Source organism: Pinus tabuliformis, chromosome 2_2, assembly GCF_031772625.1.
Source record: "Pinus tabuliformis cultivar Carrire ecotype Pingquan chromosome 2_2, CPIR1, whole genome shotgun sequence".
Lineage (NCBI taxonomy): Eukaryota > Viridiplantae > Streptophyta > Pinopsida > Pinales > Pinaceae > Pinus > Pinus tabuliformis.
In genome coordinates this window covers 684,790,787-684,810,538 of record NC_142300.1, presented here as the reverse complement: position 1 = coordinate 684,810,538, position 19,752 = coordinate 684,790,787, and the positions used below count along the sequence as shown (strand labels likewise).

The window sequence follows — 19,752 nt, the reverse complement described above, 5'->3', positions numbered from 1 at the left end:
AAAAAATTGGTAATTTGGGTATTGGTGAGTTTATATCACTGTTATGTCTAAGAATAACGCCCTAATAAGGTAGAGAATTGAACTTGTATCTTAACATCTAAAGTGTGTTAACTTTACACCTAATTACCATTTATCCAAGACTTTATGGACTATATAAATATTAACTTCAATATATTACTAAAAATATTTTAAATTAATAATATTACCAATATAGATTCATCTTAAATATGGATTTAACATGAGGCGAGAGAGATCCAATTTCTTCATATGCAAATTTTCTTATGAACCAACATTATTTAAATGTTTTGTATAGTTTTTTTTTTTTTTTTAAATCAAAATGTCAACATTGATGATGGACACATCATATTAAGTTGTAGAAAAAAACCTATGGACTCAATAAAATCAAAATTTATTAAACTAATAAAAAATATTAAATTAAAAACAATAATAAAATATCAAAAAAATTATAATAAAATCCCAAAAACTTTTAACTTCTTTCGAATGCAATTCACATAAAAACAACCCAAAAAAATATAATATTCTTTCCAATATAATTCACACTAACTACACCCAATTTGAAAGAATCAATATTTTGATTAAAAAAAAAAAATTAAACTTTTACTTAAAATTTTAGTTTATTATTTTATAGAAATAATTGTTATGACTTGGTTTGAGCAATGATCTAAAAATATCTAAATCATCACTAAAGATAATAACAAGTCTGACTCACCACAACTTAACAAAACTATTTTTTTAACCTACAAAATTTGACTTAACAAAACTAGATTTTTTACATACAAAATTTCAAATTAATGATATTTACTCGGTAGAGTGCTTTCTTTAACAAATTACGTTGTAGCCTACCCGAGATATATTGAAAAATCGAACCCAAATAAAAAAAAAATCATTTTTACATATATTTTTAATCGAAGAGCATCCATTGTTAAGGCACTCGTTGTGATAAGTCACCAGTTTAAATCCTCATGGTGCTTAAATAGTATTATAAAATAAATAAATAAACTAAAAATTAAAAAATTAGAAGAGCATCCATGTTGACACGAAATGCAACAACTGAAGCAGCGCCCGATCCGGTCGTGGCAACCACACCCGTCCGTGCAAAGGGCCAATCGTAATGCACTCCCATTGCATCCATTTGCTGGTATTGAATTCCTCAAACTTCAGCTCCAGATTTTTGTGAATCCTCCTATAAGTGATCAGAGGCGCACACTGCTCTCACACAACACAAAACTAACTATTGAACACAAGAACATGAGAACTTGCTTTCATTGATCAGATATATATACATGCTGGAGAAGTTTCTGGAGCAGGTTCAGTCGGTGGCTTGTTGGAGAAGCCTCCCTATTGTCAATGTATCCGCCGACTTCTAGAACAGCGGCTGATTTCTAGATACAACATTAAATGATTGTTGAATATTGCTGACAGGTTGTTGGAATTACTTATGGTTTCCAACACTCCCCCTTAATTCCAACTACATACAATAAACAAGACACTATACTCTTAATTGTCATGCCTGCTGGTCTAAGTCTCAGCTAGGCTTACAACATAATTTGGGTTTTCTACAATGTACATCTTATTTCTACATATTTCAAATTTAGCCTTTCCAAGAGGCTTGGTGAATATGTCAGCCACATTTTCATTTGTATTACAATATGATAAGTCAATTTCATTTGATTGCAATTTTTCTCTTACAAAATGATGTTGTGTCTCAATGTGTTTTGTCCTTGCATGATATATAGGATTGTTTGCTAATTTGATAGTGCTTTGATTGTCACAACTGATTACTGTAGGTGCATTTTGTGTTTCCCCAACATCTTCAAGTATTCTCCTAAGCCATATTGCTTCACAGGTAGCACTGCATAATGCTTTATATTCAGCTTCAGTGGATGACAATGAAACTGTTGGTTGTTTCTTACTGCTCCATGATATTGGACCTGAACCAATATTGAACACGTATCCAGTAGTGGATTTCCTATCATCTGGATTTCCAGCCCAGTTAGAATCAGAATAACCTGCCAATTCAACATCAAATTCATCAGTATACATAATACCAAAATTAAGTGTTCCTTTCAGATATCGAAGGACTTTCTTTGCTGCTTTCCAATGGCTTTCACAAGGCTTAGCCATGAACTGACTAAGTATGCTGACAGAATATGCTATATCTGGCCTGGTAGTGGTGAGATAGTTCAGACTTCCCACCAGTTGACGATACATAGTTCCATTCACCTCTTTGGTTCCATCATCACTGCACAATTTGACATTCTGTTCTAAAGGAGTAGATGTTGCCTTGCTTTTAATCATATTGAATCTTTTAAGGATTTCCCTTGTATATTTGCTTTGTGTGATCAGCGTCTTACCAGGCTCCCTCCAAACTTCAAGACCTAAACAATAATGCAATTCACCAAGATCCTTCATCTCAAATACATGTGACAACTGATTTTTAATTTCTTCAATCATCTTGCATGCATTTCCTGTTATGATTAGATCATCAACATATACTGATATTAAAGCAACATTCTTGTCTTTATCTTCCTTGATGTATAAGTTAGGATCATTCTTGCTTCTTATAAAACCTTTCTCATAAAAGAAAGAATCAATTTTCACATACCATGACCTTGGTGCTTGTTTCAAGCCATATAAAGCTTTCTTTAACCTGCAAACCAGATGCTCCTGTCCCTGTTTTACAAACCCTTCAGGTTGAACTAAATAAACTTCTTCTTTTAACTCACCATTCAAAAATGCAGATTTGACATCTAATTGGTGCATTTTCCAATTATATTTTGTAGCTATAGCAATCATGATTCTAATTGTGTTCAACTTAGCTACAGCACAAAAGTATCTTCATAATCAATTCCCTCCTTTTGTGAATATCCTTTGGCAACCAATCTAGCTTTATGTTTATCAATACTTCCATCAGCATTAAATTTAGATTTATAAAGCCATTTGCATCCTATGGGAACTTTGTTTTTAGGCAATTCTGTTAATTCCCATGTGTCATTCTTCATTATAGAGTTATATTCTTCATTCATTGCATTTCTCCATTCTTCATATTCTTTAGCTTCATCATAGCTTGAAGGTTCTACAACATTCATAACCTGAGACATTAATGCATAATCTTTATACTTTACAGGTACCTGACTTTGACGTGATGACCTTCTTGGAGTTTTACTGCTTTCATCTTTCTTTTGGCTTTGTAGAGTCTCCTCTCCTCTCTTTGGAGTATCATGACTGCTTGATGCTCCTTGCTCTTGAGCTTGTACCTGTTCCTGTGCTTGTTCATGTTCTTGTTCAACACTTGTGTCTAATTTGACATAGTCATCAATATCATGCCATATACTAGTTTTATTTATTTTATCACCTTCATTTGCATTCTCATGAAACACCACATCCCTACTTGCAAGCAGTCTATGAGTACTGGGATCAAACAACTTGTATGCTTTCTGATTATCACAATAACCAATAAATATGCACTTAATTGACTTTGCATCAAGTTTTCTTCTTTCATCTTTTGGAATGTGAGCAAATGCCTTGCAACCAAAAACTCTTAAATGACTCACTTTTGGTTTGTACCCATAAAATGCTTCAAAAGGTGTTTTAAGCTCTAAACTTTTAGTTGGACTTCTATTTTTCAAATAAACAGCAGTATTAATGGCTTCAGCCCAAAAAACATTAGAGATATTTTTCCCTTGAAGCATACTACGTGCACATTCAACTAGTGTCCTGTTTTTCCTCTCAGCAACTCCATTTTGCTGAGGTGTATGTGGCACTGTAAATTGTTGTTGAATCCCATTGCTTTTACAATATTGATTAAATTCTCTTGATTTGAATTCTCCCCCTTGATCAGATCTCAAGATTTTGATATAATTACCAATTTGTTTTTCTACCATATTCTTAAATTCTTTAAAATACTCAAAAACATCACTCTTCTTTCTTATGAAATAAACCCATGTATATCTAGATCTATCATCCACAAAAATAAGAAAATACCATGCTCCACCAATAGATCTAGTTTGCATAGGTCCACATACATCAGTATGAATTAATTCAAGTATTTCCCTTTGCCTTTTTTCTTTATGTATAGGAAATTCCTCCCTATGTTGCTTGCCAAGTACACATGCTTCACATTCAATATGATCATTTTTCAAGACAGGAAGACCTTCAACCATAGTGTTCTTTTGAAGTAGCATCAAATCTTTGTGATTTAGATGTCCATACCTTTGATGCCATAAATCTACTGTTGATATTGCTGTAGATGCCAATGCTTGATGACTTTTCCTGGTCACATCCAGCTTATACAAGCCTCCAACTCTAGTTCCTGTGGCAATAACCTTGTATTTATCTTGAATGTCTTTTACTACACATTGTGATTTAACAAATTCCACCTTCAAATCTTGGTCAGTAATAGTAGAAACAGAAATTAAATTCTTTTTGATATCAGGGACATACATCACATTATGAATCTGTTTCTCTTGTCCATTAGGCAAATTCACACCTATTACTCCATAACCTTGAACTTTAATTGATCTGTTATCTCCTAGGCAAACATATGTTCCATCAATATTTTCATGATATTCATCAAACCACTCCTTATTACAAGACATATGGAGTGATGCACCAGAATCAATGAACCAAGCATTCTTATCATCATTTTCCACAGACAATGCAGCATTAGAAACAAACAATTTAAGATTTTTAAATCCATCATTGATATCTTTGTCCACAAAATTTCCATTATGCCTTATGTTTCTTTGCCTAGACTCATTATATTTCCTTTTATAGCAATCTTTAGAATGATGCCCAGGTTTGCCACAATAATAACACTCATCATTCTTCTTTGGAAATTTAGACTGTATCATACCTTTTTGCTTTGCTTGAAACTTGCCTCCTTTGTTCTTGTCCCATGGTTTGCCTCTGTATGGATATTTGCCCTTGGCCACCAATGCCAAATCTGAACTGCTAGAGCCCAAATTAAAGTTCTTCATCCTCTCCTCTTCTTGTAGAAGAATTCCTGTCAATTCATCAAATGAAGGGGGTTTCTCTCTAGCTGCAAGACTTGAAACAAAAATTTGATAATCTTGCACTAAGCCATTTAATATGATGGTGACTAAGTCAGTATTAGACACCTTTTCACCAATATCTCCTAACTTATCACTTAAATCTTTGACACGAGATATAAAATTGCTTATATTTTCATTTGCTTCCATTTTTAGAGATAAAAGCTTAGTCTTCAAAAACAAGATTCGGTTTGTATTTGTTGTCTCATACAAACCCTTCAACATATCCCATGTTTCTTTTGATGTCTTGCAATCTCTGATGTGAGGAATAATGTTGTCCTTTACGGACATACGCAGCAGCACCTTTGCTTTTGTCTCCCTTCTCTCCCAATCTGGAATAGAACCTGCAACAGTGGGTTTGGGCTCATCCCCACTCACAATGGACCACAAATTATTTCCTTCTAAAATAGTCATTAACTTAAATTTCCAGTTCACATAATTTTCTCCATCAAGTTTGGTGGATTCATTCATATAATTATCAAGCAACAAATTTGCCATGATGAGAAGCTTTCTCCAATCACCAAAATGCCACCAAATCTAAATTCAAATATACCAAATTTCACTAAATCTTAGAAGACTTTCACCATATTAAACACATACTAAATACCTTATCACTCCATTAAAAAATAAACACCCTTTTTATGCTTCAATAAAATAAAATAATGGCTTACTACAACAAGCCTTACAGTTGTTTCTATTCAACCATTAGCATACAAGAATATAGAAATCAACATAAATTCCCTTCAATCAAGCACTTGTTCTGCGTACACCATGCCAAAAAAAACGCGTTGCTGCCGGTCTGCTACACCCTGACGTGCCACAGGTCTGCTTCAGCCACACCTCAACGTGCTTCACTCACGGCTTAGTCGCCCTCGCTCACGGCTCACACAGCTCTCGTCCACGCAGCAATACACAGCTTCACAGCTACTATGCTCCTCCACGCCTCTTCCAACAGCAATCGATCTCAGAATTCGTAGCAGACTCGTCCACACTTCGCCAGTCTCGACCTGCCCAACGGTCCAAGGCTCCCACCTCCGCGCTTTCCAGCAACAAGTTCACCTTCAAAATGTGTTTCTGTCTCTACACTTTTTCGGCTCTTGAATCAATGCATTCTACACATAGAACTCACACATAAATCAGCTTATTTCTTCACATTGAACAGGCTTATACACACATGCACAGGCTTTAGCATGCACACACTGGTTCTACCATACTCATATCTCCCCACAGTCTCGCACTTCACTCAGATCTCCACAGGCATCACGCTGCTCTACGCTCTCTTGCAAAAACTGACTTTTGTAGGCAGCACACCAATGCTCCTCAGGCCAATGCCTTACGACCCTCAACTCTCAAAACTCTGGCTCCGATACCATATAAGTGATCAGAGGCGCACACTGCTCTCACACAACACAGAACTAATTATTGAACACAAGAACATGAGAACTTGCTTTCATTGATCAGATATATATACATGCTGGAGAAGTTTCTGGAGCAGGTTCAGTCGGTGGCTTGTTGGAGAAGCCTCCCTATTGTCAATGTATCCGCCGACTTCTAGAACAGCGGCTGATTTCTAGATACAACATTAAATGATTGTTGAATATTGCTGACAGGTTGTTGGAATTACTTATGGTTTCCAACACCTCCTCCTCACTAACTTCAACCACTCAAATATTGCTTCCTCTTTAGCAGCTTTGAGAAGCTCCATTGCTTCTGCAATGGCGCGCTCTCTTTGATCGGAGTGCCCATCTAATCCAGATCTGGATGGTGAGATCAGAATTTAGACGGTGAGATCTGTTAATGGAATGGCAAGGAATATATCATATGGAAATGGCACTGACCGCATGGAAAATTCGGTTTCTTCTCCGCCATCCCTATATTGGGATTCCATTCCTCCAACGGCGTCAATACAACTGCTGTTGCCACCTCTGTTTGAGTGATCACTTTGACAGGAACGTCAGCAGACTACAAAGTACCTATAGATCCCCCAGCATCCATTTTCAATTTTTTTGTTTTAGCGCTGAAACTCGAACTTCGTGGCAAAGAGATTCAAGGTTTTTATATCAAAACAAAATTAATTAAATTTGAAGTTCGTTGAATTCCTACTTAAATTCATTTGATGAGTTTAACAAATTTCAAATTAAACATAAACGAGCCAAATAAAATACAATTAATTTTACCAAAATTTTCTAAAATCTTATTTCCAGGTGAATTAATTTTTATGAGTTTAACAAATTTCAAAACACATAAACAAGTTTAGCAAATTTCAAATTAAACATTAACGAGCCAAATTTCAACAAAAAAAATTTCAAAATCTTATTTCGAGGTGAATTTATTTCCTAATAAATTTAACAAATTTGAAACCTCATAGAAATCAGCAAAACACAAAAACAAATAATTTTTTTGGCAAATTTCAAATTAAACATGAACGAGCCAAATTTCAACAAAAATTTTCAAATTCTTATTTCTAGGTGAATTTTTTTTATGAATTTAACAAATTTTAAACCTCACAGAAACGAGCAAAATACAAAAACAAATAATTTTGTTTCAAGTTTGTGAGGAAGTCACAAAAATTCAAAAAGATTCATTATTAAAAAAAAAAAAAAAATCTTAAAAGTTAAAACTTACTGGTTTTAAAAGAAAATTTTCCATATTATTTTTATTAATAAAATTTTTTTTCAAAAGTTAAATTCGGTGATCATAAAGAGACCAATAAGAATTAAGTTAGTTTTAAAAAGACATTGAGAATAGTGTTATTAAATACATAGAAAACAATTTTTTTCTTGTGTGGAATTGAGGCTTGTCTTGACTATGAACCACACTAGTAGGTTCTAAAGGCATTGACAAAAGCATTTTAATGTGAGTTATGCAGAAATGAACCATAGTCGTTGGTTCGAAAGGCGTCTACAAAAACATTTTAATGTGATTTACCCAGAAAAATCTTCTCAAAACTATTTTCTAATAATATTTTTCATTTCTATTAAATTGTTAATTTTTTATTTATATTATACCCACTTAAAATATATATAAATATAATTATAATAGAAACAATAATATTTTAAAATATCAAAGTTAAATATATATCAGAAATATATGTAAATTAAAAAATATATATATATTTTAATACTTTTGAAAATATATATGTTAAATTTATATTTATATTCTTGAATGAATATATATATATAATATTTTTAAATATATGTATTATTTTTTTAATTATAGTATATATATTTAAATTATATAAATTTATATATTTATAAATAGTTATAATAGAAGTATAAAGTGAAATATATAAAAGAAATATATGTATATTTTTTGTTTATTAAGTAATAAGAGCCTTACATTGTTATAATATAATAGAAGTATAATGTCTTCATATTATATAAAAGTTAAATATATAAAAAGAAATATGACTGGTATTTCAATTATAAATAGTTATAATACAAGTATAAAGTTTTTTGTTTGTTAAGTTGTGAGAGTTTTACACCGTTTATAATAGAAGTATAATGTCTCAATATTATATAAAAGTTAAATATATAAAAAGAAACATGAGCGGATTTTTGCCTATTGCCTAGGGAGTTCCCAAGTAGCCATATTTTTACCACACAGTGTTTCAGTGTTTCAATAGAGCGCTTGATCACCATCTATTCTATGCCCCATGAACAAAACATATATATTTTTAAAATATTTTAATCTTTAAATTTTGTTATCATTTAATTTATATATATGTTATATATAATAATTTTTAATATTATATATAAAAAAGTTATAACAATTTTTAGCTATATACATATATATAAAAGTTTAGTCTAACTTATAAACGAAATGACATTTTAAAAACATTTTTTGGTTAATTTTGATTAAAATCTGAAGAAATTTTTAAAAACTCAAATTTAATTTATTTAATTTATAAAATTCAAAAAGTTTTTCAAAATATTGAACCCATTTGTGCATTCAAAATTACATTTTAAACATATATAAAAGATAACTTTTAAATTTTATTTTTTTTAAACATCGAACTTGAACACGATGGTGTAGGTAGGTTTGCCCCTCTAGACTGTCTACAAGCGGGCGTTCGCTCCTTGATTTGTCAAACCCCTCAGAGTATATAAATTGGCATTTGCCATGCATATAAATTGGTATCTCTCAATGTAAAGGTTTTGTCAAAGATTTTTCAAGGACTAGAGTCATACTACACGATGGAGAAGCCTTGATTAACTAATCTGCTCAGGAAAGAGTAATGAGAACTGTATTAATGTTTTTGAGCGGAGCCGAAATGGGTTTAAGGGACTCATTAAAGATCTGGAGGCCTCGGAGTTTAGGAGGAGTAGGGAGTGGGGGTTCCAAAAGATGGCTAAGCCCCCTTCCAGACCATTACCTTCTACCTCCATGTGCTCCATCCTCTTTCCCAGGCTCCTGCCTATCTCTTCCAACTTTAGCCTGGAGCATTTGGTTTCCTGCAGGAAAACAATGTCTGGATTTTCCTTTGTGACTTTCTTTTTCAATAATCTTTGTTTGGTTTGACTGTTTAGCCCTCTTGCATTCCATGAGAGTATCTTCATATTTAAACATGTATTATGAGGAAAATGGGAAAGCCTCAAGGGCTTTCATCTTGCTCGAGTTGATGAGCATTTAGTCGAGCTCCTGGAGCGCTTCATTGTTTGTTCTTCTACCCCGTTTCTTTCTATGTTTTGCAGTAGAATGTGTTTGGTGTAGATTTTGTGCCTTGATGCCTAGACCCTTTGTCGCGCCCAAATCCCTTTTCTACCCTCTCAGGGCTGCATCCTGCCTTGATAGGAAGAGGAAGTTGACTATGTCAATCTCTTCCTCTAGAATGTGATCCACTTCTTTTTGTCTCCATTGCTCAACTATGGTATTAAGGTCCATTCCTTATTTTTCTAGAGTGTCATTTAGGTCCCGATCCTCTGTGCCCACTTCACTTAATGTCATTTCCTCGTCCCCTTATGCGTCTTTCCTCAATCCTGGATCTAGGAGAAAGTCATCAATCGAGATTAGAGTCGACATCTAGGCGTTCTAATTGGTCGTTTCCGGAATTTCCTGCTCAGATGCTGATGTTTGAGTATCCTCATCTGCCCTAGTTTCCTCTCCAAAAACCTCAAATGCATTCTTAGACCCTTTGTTGGTGTTTCCTATCTTCGGTTGGTTCCTTCTGTTGGTTCGGTGTCTGCCCATGGGTCGAACGAAACCATCCTGATTTTTGCTTGGGAGATCCTTAGCATTCTCTACGGGCCTGTGCAAGGGACATTCCGAGATCAGATGTCCATGTTCATGGCATTTTCTACATCTGAAGGGTATTTGTTCGTAGTCTATGGCTTGGAAGAAGACTTCATCTCTGTATTCCAACCATAGACCTTCATGAAGAGCCCCTGAAACGTCCATTTCAACACAGATTCTAGCGCAAGAGGTGTACCTTTTTTGTAGGGTAGCTTCGAAAGCTTGGATGAAGGTGCCCAGTTTGTCCAACGTCGCCGGTCTCCAGTAGTCGATGGGGAGGGAAAACAGGCGAATCCAAACAGGAACATGCTTGAATGTTTCCTGTTCTTGTGCAAAATTTGGTTTCCAGGCTCTTATGTAGAGTCCTGCAGAGGCATAGAAATAAGGGCCTCCATCAAAGATGCGGTCTTTGTCTTCAAGGTTTGCAAAGACAACTGTGAAAAAACCTTTGGCCCCCAAGAGGAGTTTCACATCTCCTTTCAGCTTCCAAGTTTGCTTGATCAATTGGCATAAGGCTTTTTCTGTGGGCCAGAAGCCCATAAACTTGCAGATCACTACATCAATAGCCATATGATCCCTGTAGGCTTGCAGTTCGGGTCAGTAATGATAACCCTTAGGCTTTCTGTGGTTTTTGGCTTGCAACACCCTTGGTCTCTCTGTTGTTTGTGTTGGACACAGATTGTCATTTATGTCAATATTCAAGAAGAGGAGACAGAGCATGTCGGAGCCGAGAGGATCAAAGGAGCCACATATATCAAAGCAAGAGGAGCCATCGGAGGAGCTATCGGAGCAAACAGAGCCGAGAGGAGCAGATGGAGCAAGAGAGGAGCAATATATATGGAGCAAATGGAGAAAATGGACCGAGAGGAGCAAATGGAGCAAGAGGAGCCATATATATATATTACAAACAAATAGGGCCATCAGAGTCATCGGAGAGCAAGTAGCTGAACAATTTGGTATCAAGTCTCTCGAATGTAACTTGTATAGCTTAATCCACTGTGTATTGAAAGTGTTGGAGCGCTTATTTTCTGCATGATATGTGATTGAAGCCTTGGGAGTCATTTCCTTTTTATACAGACTCCTTAAATCATTTTACAAGTGCTATATCGAATATCTCTGTTTACACAGAGAATTCAAAATATTTCCCCTTAGGTGGGACAGTGGCGGAGTTGAAAGAATATTAATTTTGGTCCAGACCCATATCGGGTCCGGAAACCAAATATCGCATCGGAGGAGAGGCCTTAGAACAGCCGAAGTGAAAGCTCCGAATTAACGGAGCCGAAATATTATGAAGCCAGTATAAAGTAGATCGGGTCCGGAAAGGGCCTTCAGCAGTGCAAAGTTCCGACTTCCGGAGCCGAGTCCCTTATCAAGTGAAGTGTAAAACCATATCGGGTCCGCAGAACTCTTGTATCGCATCGGAGCAGCGGAGGTAGCGATCACCGAAATCATCCGGAGCCGAAATTATATTTGGAGCAGCCTAAAGGAGATCGGGTCCGCAACCCATCAAGACTCGCCGATAAGGAATCCGCCGATATGACGGATCCGAATTCAGTTTAGGAAGAAATGTAAGGAGGCATCGGGTCCGTGTTACATCGGAGGATTGGGTCTATTGTTTACAGCGAACGCCGATGCTCATCGGACCCGAAACAATATTAAAGGGAGTCTAAAGCCATATCGGGTCCGCACCTCGTCGGAGGTCTGGGCTTAAGAGTTATTGCGACCGCCGAAATCCGGACCCGCCAATAATTGTAAAGGCGGGTGCATAATAATTGAAGTCCGGCATTTGAATTAGAGCGAGGGTTTATAATGTTTTCCGTGTATTATATGATACATGGCCGCGGGGTTAAGGTATATATTAAAACCTGTGCGATGGTTGATAAAGCCTGTGTGATGGTTGATTAATGGCTCGGGTGGTGGCTTCTGATGGTTGACTATTGATAGAAAGTGCCGAATAAAAGGTGGCTTCCGATGGTCGATTAAAGCGCTCGGTGATGGTTAATTAAAGGCTCGGTTGGTGGCTTCCGATGGTTGATAAAACGCTCGGGTGGTGGCTTCCGATGGGTGATTAAAACGCTCGGGTGGTGGCTTCCGATGGTTGATTAAAACGCTCGGGTGGTGGCTTCCGATGGGTGATTAAACGCCTCCGATAAAGCCTGTAAGGTATTAACCACAAGTCAAGGGCCGAGTTTTATTTAAGAAAGGGGAGTTTGGGTTTTTTCTACTCAGATTTTGGAACACTTGTATAGACAGAAGAAGCAAAGGAATGGAAGCCGAAGTGTCAAGCGATCAAGTGAGGAGGAAGCCAAAGAGCCAGCATGTAAGAGGAAACGAATGGACAGGGGCATGGAGCATATAAAAGCAGCAAAAACAGAGAATTGTAGTGGTTGTTCGTGAACGGTATAACCTGAGCATGAGATAGTGAAAGCAGCAGAAGAAAAGGGGGCAGCAGAAGTAGTGGAAGCTGAAAAGAGCGCAGCAGCACACCAGTGTATACCAAAGAGGTTGGAGCCTCAGAATTGAACAGGATTGAAGTCCTTGGGAGTTGGTGCTCCTAAGTCCAAGATTGGTGTCTTGGCAAAATAGAGTTGGTGCTCAGGAGGTTGGAGCCTCACCAAAGTCCAAGTTGGAGCTTGGCAACCAATTGTGACAATCTATTTATTGTATTTATTTTACTGCACAGTTATATTAATAAAAGCATTTATTCCTGCTGTTCATTTTGTGTTCTTAACATATATGTTTTAACTAGTAAAACAATAGTGAGAAAAAGAAATACTGATTCACCCCCCTCTCAGTATTTCCAACAGTTTGTCTTCAGTGGCCAGTCCTTCTGGATCAGAGTCATTTAGGGGGGAGGTTTCAGCTACCTCCGCTCCTTTGGTTTTCTTTCCTGCTCCTCGAGGTACCTGCTCTCGAGTGGGATCTACTTTGTCTTTTCCTTCCTGAATGTTGATGCCTTTTGTCTGGTTTGGATGTTGGGTTTCCTTAGTATTGCCATCCAGCTCTGTCTTTTTGCTGAGCTCATTTTTTCCCCTAGTGTCTGAACCCGTGATCTGCACTCCTTCCAATGGGCTTTTACCTTTGTCCATCATTATTTGTTTGTAGGAAGGGGCTCTATTGGCCCCCGCTTCCTTCATCCGTTGGGCCAGGGCAAGCCCTCGCTGCCTTAGATCAGTGAAAAGGGCACTGCCCCCTATCAGAGTGGGTAACATTGCACACACTGCAATCCAAAACCCTTGGTCAAAGAGTTGCACAGCCGCTTCTCAAATCAGTCGTCTCAATTGGTGTCAATATATATATATATATAGTTTTCATTTAATATTTAATATTTTTAAATATATATGTTAATTTTTATTTATGGTATATATTTATAAATAGTTATAATAAAAAGTATAAAATGAAATATATGTATATTTTTTGTTTTTTTAAGTAACAAGAGTCTTACATTGTAATGATATAATAGAAGTATAATGTCTCAATACTATATAGAAGTTAAATATATAAAAAGAAACCTGATTGGATTTTTGCTTATTGCCTAGGGAGTTTCCAAGTAGCAATATTTTTACCACACAGTGTTCCAGTATTTCAATAGAGGACTTTATCACCACCCATTCTATGCTTGGTGAACAAAACATATATATTTTTAAAATATTTTAATCTTTAAATTTTGTTATCATTTAATTTATATATATTTGTTATATAATAATTTTTAATATTATATATAAAAAAAGTTATAACAATTTTTAGCTATATATATAAAAGTTTAGTCTAACTTATAAATGAAATGGCATTTTTAAAGAGATTTTTTAGTTAATTTTAATTAAAATCTGGTAGAAATTTTTAAAAACTCAAATTTAATTTGTAAAATTAGAAATACTGAATGCATTTGTGCATTCAAAATTACATTTTAAAAATAAATAAATAAATAATAATAATAAAAAATTAAAGCTTCGAACTCGAACACGATGGGTAGGTTTGCCCTTCTAGACTATGAACTGGAGGTAGGTTTGCCCCTCTAGACTATCTACGGGCGGGCGTTCGTTCCTTGATTTGTCAAACCCCTCGGAGTATATAAATTGATGTTTGCCATGTATATAAATTGGTATCTCTCAATGTAAATGTTTTGTCAAAGATTTTTCAAGGACTAGAGTCATGCTACATGATGGAGAAACCTTGATTAAGTAATCTGCTCAGGAAAGAGCAATGAGAACTGTATTAATGTTTCATCAAATAGACATACTCTGTTTAAGTTACAGAAACTACTTGGGCTTTCAACATGCGTTTGGGCTTTTTTACAGAAATTTATTGATTTGTCCTGGAATCTGGCGGGTTCTGTTCACAGGTCAAACTTGAGTTCAGCCTTAGAAAACCCATTTGAAAACAAATCCTCGCAACATGTCTTAGCATATTAAGAGACATAAGTAGAAAAGAGAGGGACCAATGAGAAAGCAGGTGCAGGCAGAGGCACAGAGAATAAAGTCTTTGAAAACATTATGGAGAGAGACGATTATTTTAGGCTCCTGACAAATTCAGAAGAGTGGCTAGTAAAGGGACCAGAGCAGTACTCCATCTAGAAAATGCCAGGAAAATGTCATAGGGAATTGGGTTTTGCAAGAGGAAGGAAGGCGCAAGATATATTGAGCGATATTTGGTCCTATTTCAGCTCTATAGACACACTGATGGAAAAATGTGGATTGGGTTCATTAACCTAATGGACAAGCTTTTGGAAGAAGTGAAAAATATGATGAAAGAGATACAAAGCCTGGATCGATACAGTGAGAAAACTAATCACGATTTCTGCTACCAACGCATCGCCATGACCAGACTCCACCATCGTAGGTACATTTTTGGTCTTCCACATGATTTCAGAGACGGAGTTGAAGATTTCACACAGTTTTTCTGAATCATTGAAAAACAGGGTCGTCAAATTTTGGAACTTGCACAGTAGGATTCTTCATTGGCAGTTACAGCCTTAGAGGCTCATTATCTTGGTAAGAGGAGAAAGTTAACAAGGCATTTGTGTTTCCTTTCTAGCATGATAAGTGTCTACCTATCGGCAAGGATGCCGTGCAGATATTGAATACTTGCAATACATTTTCTCTGGTTTCACCATACTCTGACACCACAACTTGAACGTGCAGTCTCTGAGGGGGAAGAAGTATAGAGTGGGCTTGATTCACGATTTTGTTAGGTTGGCCTTAGAGAAGGTGGTCGGCCTCCATACATCACCAGGTGGATTTCATGGATGACTTCAAGCTGGGAAAAGATACGGACCATACATTAATGGAGCCGTTTCACACCTTTTATTTGGCCGCAAGGAGATGAATTAGACGAAGTCTTTGAAAGATCCATATAGAGGGGAGGAATTAATCGTGAAAGGCCCTCTTGTGATATTTAGGGAAAAGTTATTTAATTATCAGAAAACTACTTGACCGATTTAAGAACAGATTTACTACCATGTGTGCTTACCTCAATGTCATTAAACGGCACTATCAAAACAAAATAGTGATTGCAGATTTATTCAGAACTACTAGGCCATGAACTACTAGGGTATGATTGGTCCTTGTATACTATATTCAATCATTTTCAATAGTTACAACGTTACTATACTTACATTTTGTATACTTACAACGTTGAAATGTGTTATGCTCATCTTTACTGTGCCTCATCCATGGTTTTCCCCAAATATCGTCTGTCATCCGAGGGTTTCTTCCTTTCGCGCGTTCATCACTACTTGAACCTTTGCGGCAGCCATGACTTGCTTCCGGACATACGACATTGGAATGCGGTATGCTCATCTTTACTGTGCCTCATCCATGATTTGCCCCAAATATCATCAGTCGTCTGAGGGTTTCTTCCTTTCGTGCGTCCATCACTACTTGAACATTTGCGGCAGCCATGACTTTGCTTCCGGTCATACAACATGGGAATGCGGTATGCTCATCTTTACTGTTTCTCATCCATGATTTGCCCCATATATCATCAGTCGTCTGAGGGTTTCTTCCTTTCGTGTGTCCATCACTACTTGAACATTTGCGGCAGCCATGACTTTGCTTCCGGTCATACAACATGGGAATGCGGTATGCTCATCTTTACTGTGCCTCATCCATGATTTGCCCCAAATATCATCAGTCGTCTGAGGGTTTCTTCCTTTCGTGCGTCCATCACTACTTGAACATTTGCGGCAGCCATGACTTCGCTTCCGGTCATACAACATGGGAATGCGGTATGCTCATCTTAACTGTGCCTCATCCATGATTTTCCCCAAATATCATCCGTCATGTGAGGGTTTCTTCCGTCCGCCTCTTCATCGCTACTTGAAACTTTCCGTTAGCCATGACTTGCTTCCGGAGATACAAAATGCGAATGCTATCGTTGGCGCAAATGGCCAAGAAGAGCTTGGATCACTGGAGTAGGGGACTGTACCAGGCCGACTGAAGTTATGGATTTGGATATGCTTGGCACAGTTGGAAACAACATTTCCAGGTGAACAAAATGTTGGATTCGGACAGTGTGTGACAACGTGGGCCAAAGAGAGTGAAAATAAAAAATAAAAATAGAAGTTAAGGAAACCGAAAATTATGACGCAAGTGTGTATAAGCTTTCTATACAACGTAGCACAAGATGTGTGTCATTTTATCCGTAAAGTTATAATACGCTAAATTTTAAAAAAATATGAATACGTAACATTTTATAATGAATTAATGAAAAAAAAATTATATTTGGTTTTTTAAATATATATATATATATATATATATATTATCTTTGGCAGATTGGTTAAAGTAGTGTATTTTGAAATTATATTTATTTTACAATATAAATATTAATTTGAAATTATATTTATTTTATAATATAATTAAAAAAAATTGGTAATTTGGGTATTGGTGAGTTTATATCACTGTTATGTCTAAGAGTAACGTGGAGAATTGAACTCCTATCTTAACATTTAGAGTGTGTTAACTTTACACCTAATTACCATTTATCCAAGACTTTATGGACTATATAAATATTAAGTTTAATATATTACTAAAAATATTTTAAATTAATAATATTACCAATATAGATTCATCTTAAATATGGATTTAACATGAGGCTAGAGGGATCCAATTTCTTCACATGCAAATTTTCTTATGAGCCAACATTATTTAAATGTTTGTATAGTTTTTTTTTTTTTTTTTTTAATCAAAATACATTGATGACAGACACATCATATTAAGTTGTAGAAAAAACCTATAGACTCAATAAATCAATAACCCAAAAACTTTGAACTTCTTACCAATGCAATTCACATAAAAACAACCCAAAAAAATATAATATTCTTTCCAATATAATTCACACTAACTACACCCAATTTGAAAGAATCAATATTTTGATTAGATAAAAAAATTAACTTTTACTTAAAATTTTAGTTTATTATTTTATAGAAATAATTGTTATAACTTGGTTTGAGCAATGATCTAAAAATATCTAAATCATCACTAAAGATAATAACAAGTCTGACTCACCACAACTTAACAAAACTATTTTTTTAACCTACAAAATTTGACTTAACAAAACTAGATTTTTTACGTACAAAATTTCAAATTAATGATATTTACACAGTAGAGTGCTTTCTTTAACAAATTACGTTGTAGCCTACCCTATTAACGAGATATATTGAAAAATCTAACCCAAATAAAAAAAGCAAAAATGTTGATATATTGAAAAATCTAACCCAAATAAAAAAAGCAAAAAAAACATTTTTACGTATATTTTTAATGGAAGAACATCCATTGTTAAAACATTCGTTGTAATAAGTCACCAGTTTAATTCCCGATAGTGTTTAAATAATATTATAAAAAAATAAATAAATAAATAAATTAATTAATTAATTAAAAATTAGAAGAGCATCCATGTTGACACGAAATGCAACAACTGAAGCAGCGCCCGATCCGGTCGTGGCAACCACACCCGTCCGTGCAAAGGGCCAATCGTAATGCACTCCCATTGCATCCAGTTCTCCCCTTGTTAGTTTGCAGGTATTGAATTCCTCAAACTTTAGCTCCAGATTTCTGTGAATCCTCCTCACTAACTTCAACCACTCAAATATTGCTTCCTCTTTAGCAGCTTTGAGAAGCTCCATTGCTTCTGCAATGGCGCGCTCTCTTTGATCGGAGTGCCCATCTAATCCAGATCTGGATGGTGAGATCAGAATTTAGACGGTGAGATCTGTTAATGAAATGGCAAGGCTACACGCAATAAGAATATATCATATGGAAATGGCACTGACCGCATGGAAAATTCGGTTTCTTCTCTGCCATCCCTATATTGGGATTCCATTCCTCCAACGGCGTCAATACAACTGCCGTTGCCTCCTCCGTTTGAGTGATCACTTTGACAGGAACGTCGGCAGACTACAAAGTACCTATAGTTCCCGCAGCATCCATTTTCAATCTTTTTGTTTTAGCGCTGAAACTCGAACTTCGCGGCAATCGAGAGATTCAAGGTTTTTATATCAAAACAAAATTGATTAAATTTGAAGTTCGTTGAATTCCTGCTTAAATTCATTTGAGAAGTTTAACAAATTTCAAATTAAACATGAACGAGCCCAATAAAATACAATTAATTTTACCAAAATTTTCTAAAATCTTATTTCCAGGTGAATTAATTTTTATGAGTTTAACAAATTTCAAAACACAGAAACAAGTTTAGCAAATTTCAAATTAAACATGAACAAGCCAAATTTCAAAAAAAAATTCAAAATCTTATTTCTAGGTGAATTTTTTTTTCTAATGAATTTAACAAATTTGAGGAAAAAAATTCAAAATCTTATTTCTAGGTGAATTTTTTTTTCTAATGAATTTAACAAATTTGAAACCTCATAGAAACCAGCAAAACACAAAAACAAATAATTTTTTTGGCAAATTTCAAATTAAACATGAACGAGTCAAATTTCAACAAAAATTTTCAAAATCTTATTTCTAGGTGATTTTTTTTATGAATTTAACCAATTTTAAACCTCACAGAAACCAGCAAAATACAAAAACAAATAATTTTTTGTTTCAAGTTCTTGAGGAAGTCACAAAAATTCAAAGAAATTCATTATTAAAAAAGAAATAATAAAATCTTAAGAGTTAAAACTTACTTGTTTTAAAAGAAAAATTTCCATATTATTTTATTAATAAAATTTTGTTTTCAAAAGTTAAATTTGGCCATCATGAAGAGACCAGTGAGAATTAAGTTAGTTTTAAAAAGATTGAGAATAGTGTTATTAAATACAGAGAAAACAATTTTTTTTCTTGTGTGAAATTGAGGCTTGTCCTGACTATGAAGCACACTGGTTGGTTCTAAAGGCATCGACAAAAGCATTTTAATGTGAGTTATGCAGAAATGAACCATAGTCGTTGGTTCGAAAAGCCTCGACAAAAACATTTTAATGTAATTTACCTAGAAAAATCTTCTCAAAACT

The 19,752-nt window shown here is 35.2% G+C and overlaps 1 pseudogene; it reads right to left on the bottom strand.

Moving 5' to 3' along the window:
• Positions 1-18,426, bottom strand: part of LOC149194517 (IAA-amino acid hydrolase ILR1-like 7) — a 56,865-nt pseudogene extending 38,439 nt beyond the window's left edge.
• Between the last annotated feature and the right edge of the window lie 1,326 nt (positions 18,427-19,752).